The sequence below is a fragment of the Phoenix dactylifera genome, chromosome 15 (genome assembly GCF_051530095.1).
Source record: "Phoenix dactylifera cultivar Ajwa chromosome 15, Ajwa_hap1_PhDact_Kaust_v1.1, whole genome shotgun sequence".
NCBI classification, from domain to species: domain Eukaryota; kingdom Viridiplantae; phylum Streptophyta; class Magnoliopsida; order Arecales; family Arecaceae; genus Phoenix; species Phoenix dactylifera.
Window position 1 is genome coordinate 11,293,328 of NC_143204.1, and position 8,303 is coordinate 11,301,630.

General features: G+C 37.5%; 1 pseudogene; it reads left to right on the forward strand.

Annotated features, from left to right (window-relative positions):
• LOC149751224 (premnaspirodiene oxygenase-like) overlaps positions 1-7,824 on the forward strand; it is a 33,354-nt pseudogene extending 25,530 nt beyond the window's left edge.
• Positions 7,825-8,303: the final 479 nt, after the last annotated feature.

An 8,303-nucleotide genomic window follows, 5' to 3' on the forward strand; every position in this document is an offset into this window, starting at 1 on the left:
TTTTCTATATCACAAACTTGATCAATAGTTGCAATTCATATTTTAATCAAATACTAAAGCAAAAATAATGGTGAGATGCAAGGATTACTGATTTCATTATTATTATTATTATTATTTTTTATTTAAAATTACTTTTCATAAGTATGTTTTGAGTTTCATTTTTTTTGACGTGTGTCTAGAACACCCATTTGTATGAATCTATTTGTTCCATGGGTATCTTGGCACATCTATGTCTACATCCTCATATTTTTATTTTGGGTACCCAAGCTTGCTTGGGTCCTTGAGAATTAGGACATATGGTTCCTTTTGGAACCCAAATCTGTTTAATAGTAATAACTTTACCATTTGATTTAATTGTACTAGAACTATAGGTAAGGTTGTTATGTCCATTCTTTTCATGTTTGAAATAAGTTATCTTATTTAATGGTTTGCTTGGTGAATTGATAATCTTTTTCTCTAGAGATTTATTATTAAGTAAAGGAGTCAAGCCAAATTTTGATTTATCATAAGCAACACATTGGCTTTCAAACATTATTTTTAATCTTTCTGAACTTTCATTGAATTTGTTAATAAGAGATTTTGATTGGTTAATTTCTTTACTTAAGTTTTGATTTTCTTTAATCAAATTCTGATTTTTCTGAATTAATTGTTCTGAATTTAACCTTAAAATTTCATTTTCAGAATTTAGTTTATCTTGTATTTCATCATTAGAATTTCTTTCTTTTGAAATTTTCAGATTTAGTTTCTTAAGATTTTTATTCTTCACAGCTAATTTTCTACATTCACCATACAAATCATGAAAAGCATTTAATAATTCATCATAAGAGAATTCTTCTTGAAAATCATTTGAGGTAAGAGTAGATTCAGATTTTACCTTGTCTTCTTGTGCCATAAAGCACGAGTTAGTTACCTCTTGTAGTTCCTTGGAGCTAATATCATCATTGTTGCTCCTAACTTTTAATTTCTCACGAGTTAGTTACCTCTTGTAGTTCCTTGGAGCTAATATCATCATTGTTGCTCCTAACTTTTAATTTCTTGCTTGACTCTTTCTTGGTCAAGGCTTTCTTCCTTTTTATCTCTTTCTTCCTTTCTTCTAGCTTCCTCTTCTTCTTTGTCTTTAGGAAGCTTTTGAATCTTTCTTCCTGATTTAGAGTGTTTCCTGCATGCTCAATGTTAGTCTTGCAATTATCCTCAAGTAAACTAACATGGGGTTCTTCGGAAATATCATAAGTTGCTTCAAGAGTATCCCATATTTGTTTGGCAGATGAACATATACAAATTTGGTTGAAAATATTTTTATTAAATGCACAGTAGAGAAGGTTCATAGCCTTAGCATTTAGTTCAGCCAAATTTTTATCGAACATACTTTCAATTAATTTCGTGGGTGTGTGTAGGCCATTTGTTATGACATTCCATAACTCATAGTTTTGTGATTGAGTAAAGATTTTCATTCTAGCTTTCCATTGAATATAGTTAGATCCATCAAACAGTGGAGGTCTGTTTGTGGAAAGTCCCTCAGCAAGTAATACGTTATGTGGGGTTGTCATGATCTTTGGCTCTAGTCGGTTAAGACTACAAATAATATTTGAGCACCTGCTCTGATACCACTTGTTGCCCAGTAGATACAACCCAAGAGGGGGGGTGAATTGGGTCTTTTAAAACTTTTAGACTACTTCTAAAACTTTTCAATTAATTATGCTAAGTTGTATAGTTGCACAGTGAAATTTAAACTTAGCAACAGTTTGATGTATAGAATGTGACTTGATTGAATATGCTTGCAACTAAAGGATGCGCGGATAAGAGTTAAGCAAGCAATTTATCTAAGTAAGTAAGTGAGTAAGTTAGACAATGACAAGAGGCATTACAAACACAACAAACATATAGCTGTTCGGTGCACCCCAGCACCTACATCCACTCCTCAAGACCTCTTGGGAATTTTACTATAATCCTACAGATTACAGCCGGTTGTTTTACAAGCTCACAACCCAACTTGTTGTTTTGCGAGTTAACAACGAACTCGGTCGGTTTTCACAGGCTCACCGACTAGAACCAACCGATTGTTTTCTCGGGTTCACAATCAAACCCAGTTGGTTTTTTCACAGGCTCACCAACCACAACCTTACAACGATTGTTTTTCGGGTTCACAATCAACCCAGTTGGTTTTCCCAAAGGTTCACCAACCACAACCTAACACCGTTGGTTTTTCCCTTTGGCTCACCAACAAACCTTAACCCCTTGATTCAATCCCTTGATTGAATCAAGTTACAAGATATTAGAACACGAATTTAAAACAAATCAAAGCTTCTTAAACAAGAAAATATAACAATATAAATAAATAGGTAAAGAGAAGCCCTCAAACAAGTTGTGTAGATGAGGAAACTCGGCTTCTTCTTTACTTGACCCTCTTCTGATTTCGCACGAGGTAGAGGATCACTGAGGCAGCACACAGTTGGAGAGGAAGCTTTGGAATTCACTCGGATGCTCTTCTTCTCTCTATTTTGCTTTGAATGGCCCTTTTGTGCTTATGGGAGATTTTCCTTGTAATCTCTTTGAAATCTCTTCCCTAAATGTTCTCTCCCACTTCCATACCTTCTCCCCTAGCTCTCCTCTTGATTTTATAGCTTTACATGTCGTGGGAACAGAAATCTAGCCATTAGAGACAAAAATAGAGCCGTTGTGCACAGTCTGCAACTCCTGACAAAGTTTCCGTTGGGATCGGAGTCGACTCGCGCGATCTGGAGTCGACTCGGCTGTAGCAGGAGTCGACTCATGCTTTTTTGGAGTCGGCTCGGCAACTGTTCCAGATTTGAATTAAAGTGGTCTTCTCGACTGGGAGTCGACTCGACTTAACCCGGAGTCGACTCGCCAAAATCTGGAGCTGACCTTGCACTTTTAGAGTCGGCTCATCCCAAGGAATCCATGGATGCATTTTTCAACTTTGCTTACTCGAGTCGACTCGGAAATTCTGGGAGTCGACTCGGTGCTCAGAGTCCGAACTCCCGAGCTTCTGTCTTTTGGCTCGTGCTGTCTCGGAGTCGACTCGAACTGTCTCGGAGTCGACTCGGCCCTCAGTATCCAAAAAACAGTCTTCTGTCTTTTGGGGTCGCGCTGCCTTGGAGTCGACTCGAACTGTCTTGGAGTCGACTCGCCTCTCAGAGACGAAAATGCCGTCTTCTGTCTTTGGGGTTGCGCTGCCTCGGAGTCGACTCGGATTTTGCGGGAGTCGACTCGGCTCTCAGTGTCTGAAATTGGCCTTCTGACTTTTTGCTTGTTTTCCTCTGGGAGTCGACTCTAGCTTCCTTTGGAGTCGACCTGCCAACCATCGGAGTCGACTCGAGTTTCTCAGGAGTCGACTCGGCTCTCAGGGTCCAAAATAGCTTCTCTGTGTTTCTGCCTTGTTACTCCCTGGAGTCGACTCGTACTATCCAGGAGTCGACTCGAGGACTATTCTTTTGGATTTTCCTTTGAATTTGCTCTTCCAACTTGAGTCCTTTGAACTTGAAACTTGGGTCAATAAATTGTAGCTTTCTTCCAACTTTTCTTGAGAGCTTTGGAGGCCTTCTTGTGTTCTTCCAACTTGCTATATTCCTTGCAAAATAACTATCTTTCTCCTTGCAACACAAACGTTAGTATTTATACTTCAAGATTTTGTGATCATCAAAATCAATCTTTAAATCAATCTTTGGGTCATCATGGATTGACTCTGGTGCTACTATCCATATATGTAAAACTTTGCAGGGATTGTTGAACAAAAGAATTCCAACGGAAAGTGAACGAAGCATCATAATGGGAAATAAGATGCGTTCACATGTGGAAGCTGTTAGAACGTTCAAATTGACCTTAAAGACTGGCCATATTTTGTATCTAGAAAATACCTTCTATGTACCTGGATTTTCAAGAAACTTGATATCTATTTCTAAATTTACTTCCTTTGGATATACTGTTTCATTTGGACGGTCATTTGTAAACCTTTCCTTAAATAATATTATTGTTGGTAATTGCTTTTTAGAGGATGGTTTATTCAAATTAGACCTTGATACATCCTTTGAGCTATCTTTTTTATCCCTACAAAATAAAGAACATTATGGATTAAAACGTAGCATGATAAACGAAAATTTCTCTATGTTATGGCATCGACGACTAGGTCATATCTCCATAAAAAGAATCAAGAGATTAGTAAATTATGAAATTTTACCAACTCTTGACTATGGTGATTTTGAAACTTGTTTAGACTACATCAAGGGAAAGCAGACTAACAAGTTTAAGAAAGGTGCCATAAGAAGCACAAATTTATTGGATCTCATACATACAGATATATGTGGGCCCTTTTCGACCCCATGTTTTACTGGTCATAAATATTTTATCACCTTTATTGATGATTACTCACGCTATGGATATCTCTACTTGTTATATGACAAGGCTGAGGCATTAAATGCCTTTAAGCTTTTCAAAACAGAGGTAGAGTTACAACTTGATAAAAAGATTAAAATTGTGAGATCAGATAGAGGTGGTGAATACTATGGTAGGTATACTGAAACTGGACAACATTTAGGTTCATTTGCTCGATTTCTTCAAGAGCAAGGTATAGTTGCATAAAACACTATGCCTGGTACTCCTGATCAAAATAGAGTTGTGGAAAAATGAAACCGAACATTAATGGAGATGGTAAGAAGTATGATTAGTCACTCAACTCTCCCAATTTCTCTGTGGGGTGATGCCTTAAAAACCGCTGCATATATTCTAAACAGGGTTCCTACTAAAGCTGTCCCAAAAACACCCTATGAAGTTTGGACAGGTAGAAAACCTAGTTTAAGACATCTACACATTTGGGGGTGTTAAGCTGAGGCAAGGGTGTACAACCCACAAGAGAAAAAGTTGGACTTTAAAAGCAATAGTTGTTATTTTATTGGTTATCCAGAAAAGTCCAAGGGATACAGATTTTGTTGTTCTAATCATACTTTGAGGATTGTAGAGACAAGAAATGCTAGATTCCTTGAAAATGACCAAATCAGTGGGAGTATAAAACCTCAAGAAATTAATTTTGAGGAAAAGCAAACTCCGTATGATGTGCAAGATTCAAATAAGCTGCTAATGATTCCTCCACCTATCATTGATAAGGATTTGGAGGAGGATGAGTCTACTTTTAATATTCCACTTGAATCTGTGCCAGTTATCACTGAGAATGTTGCTCCTCCACCTATAGAACCAGTGGATCAAGAAGCAACTTTAAGAAGGTCATCAAGGGTAAGGAGATCTCCAATTCCACCAGATTATATAGTATACCTTCAAGAAAGCGATTATGACATCGGAAATATAGATGATCCAATAAATTTCTCACAAGCCATAAATTCAGTAAATTCCTCCAAATGGCTAGATGCTATGAAAGATGAGATAGATTCTATGGCTAAAAATAATATTTGGAATCTAGTTGAACTACCTCTTGAAGCTACTGCAATACGCTGCAAATGGGTTTTTAAAACCAAAAGAGACTCCAAGGGCAAGGTAGAGCGACATAAAGCCAGACTTGTTGCCAAAGGATTTACTCAAAAGGAGGGCATTGATTATCATGAGACATTTTCTCCAGTTTCAAAGAAGGTCTCTTTAAGGATAATTATGGCTTTGGTGGCTCATTTTGACTTAGAGTTGTACCAAATGGATGTGAGAACTGCATTTCTTAATGGAGATTTAGAGGAAGAAGTTTACATGAAACAACCTGAAGGTTTTGTTTCAGAAGATCAGAGTCAAAAAGTTTGCAAGCTAAATAAGTCTATATATGGACTCAAGCAATCATCCCGACAGTGGTATCTTAAGTTCAAGAACGTCATTTCTACGTTTGGCTTTGTAGAAACATTGTTGATAGATGCATATATCTTAAGATCAGTGGGAGTTGATTTATTTTTCTAGTCCTATATGTAGATGACATTTTGCTTGCTAGTAGTGAATTGGCATTGCTTAGAGAGACTAAGCAATTTCTCTCCAGTAATTTTGATATGAAGGATATGGGTGAAGCCTGATATGTCATCGACATTGAGGTTTATAGAGATAGATCTAATGAAAAAGTTTGTCTATCTCAAAAAGCCTACATTAAGAAAATGTTAGAGAGATTTGGTATGGAAAATTCCAAACCAAGCCTAGTGCCTATTACTAAAGGTGAAAAGTTGAGCCAATCATAATCTCCGAGGAATGAAATTGAAAGGGAGCATATGAAAACATTTTCATATGCTTCGCTAATTGGAACTTTAATGTATGCTCAAGTCTGTACCGGACCCGATATAGCATATATTATTGGATTATTGGAGAGATTTCAAGCTAATCCAGGAATGGAACATTGGAGAGCTGCAAAGAAAGTATTGAGATATCTTCAAGGGACTCAAGATCATATGCTCACATACAACAAATCCGATCTCTTGAAGATAGTTGGATACTCAGACTCAGACTTTGTGGGATGTCCAGATAGTGAAAAATCAACATCAGGTTATATCTTTTTACTAGCTGGTGGTGCAGTCTCGTGGAAGAGTTCGAAGCAAAAGATGACAGCTGCTTCAACAATGGAAGCTGAGTTATTAGCATGCTATGATGCAGTTACACAGGCTATTTGGTTGAGGAACTTTATCACAGGCCTACAGATCGTGGACACTATTTCAAGGCCTATAAAGTTATATTGTGATAATTTAGCTGTAGTTTCCTCAATAAAGAATAACAAGATATCCAATGGAAATAAGCACATGGAGGTGAAATATCTTGTTATAAAAGAAAAATGTAATGACCATAAAGTTTCAATTCAATACATCAATGATGTGCTTATGTTGGCAGATCCTTTGACCAAAGCAATAGCCCCGGGATTGCATAAGGAGCATGTCGGTCAAATGGGCCTTTTCTGTATAAATTAATTGATGTATTATTGTGCACATTTTAGATGGCTGTAAATCACATTTATTGTATTTTCTGCTTTAATGAATTCATATGGTTTATGCATACTATGGTAGCAGAAATTGTGATTAAAGAATGGATTTCATGAGAAATTCATTGATAAGGGTTTGGTTATGATGATTTAGTAATATAGTGATTATGGAAGGTTATACGCCAATCAAATAGGTGTTATTTCCGCCATGGTTCGTATTATTATTCTCAAAGTAGTAATAAAGTTTGCCCAAAATTGATATCAGAATAAAAAAAATACGCGTATAAAGATTATAAAATTCAAATGCTAAGGATATTTCACTTGTCAATATGGTCCAAGTGGGAGAATGTTGGGATCCCATCAAGTTGTGGCCCATATTGGCAAATGGCGTCAATATGGTCCAAGTGGGAGAATGTTGGATCCCGTTTTAATTAAACCCTAATTCCATTTAACGACTCAAGGTATGATTTATGATTCATTAAAGTTAATAAATCCATCACCCACCACTTCTGCTGCTGCTGCCGAGGGTCTGCACCAAGAGTTGCCAAGTGGATGGCTACGATATTCCCGTTGGAAGCCGGGCAATGATCAACGCTTGGGCTATAGGAAGGGATCCAAGGTACTGGGAGGACCCAGAAAAATTCAAGCCACAGAAGTTCGACGGCAGCTCGGTGGACCACACGGGTAACAGCTTTGAGCTCCTGCCTTTCGGTCGGGGAAGGAGGATTTGCCCTGGGATGAACTTTGGGTTGGCCGAAATGGAGCTGATCCTGTCCCACCTACTCTACTATTTTGACTGGAAGCTTCCGAATGGAATGGGCCCCAACGATGTGGAAATGACCGAGACCTTTGGGGCAGCCGTGGGCCGGAAATCACCCTTGTGCTTGATCGCCACTCCTTGCGTACCCATTCAGGGTCATTAGATGCGTCTATCGAACTGAATACCGTATAAGATACATATCTGAAGTTGGTTAGATTTTACTACTCCTTTGTGCTTTCCAATCGTAATATTATTATTCGTATATGATGGATTTAATGTTGGGATAAATCATATGCATCTTCAAGATTTGAAACCATGGATAAAGATGGCTAAAGATAGCGAGCAAGGTGAGACTATCGGTCTCAACTATCACCCTACTCACTTGTAATTCCTGATGCTTAAGAAGAGCCTCCTTTAGCCTAAAATTCAAATGTGAAGGACATACTTACGTAAATAGCTATCTTCTTTGTAGAAAGCAATGTCTCACGCTGCATCTTCAAAAGTATATATAATTATTGAAATAAAAGGCAAAATTATTATTCATACAACGTTGCATGTTTGGCACACTAATTGGAAATTGCAGGATGCGCAACGAAGCAACCAAAATTAGTTATAATTCCTAGTCATAATATTTCCCTAGAA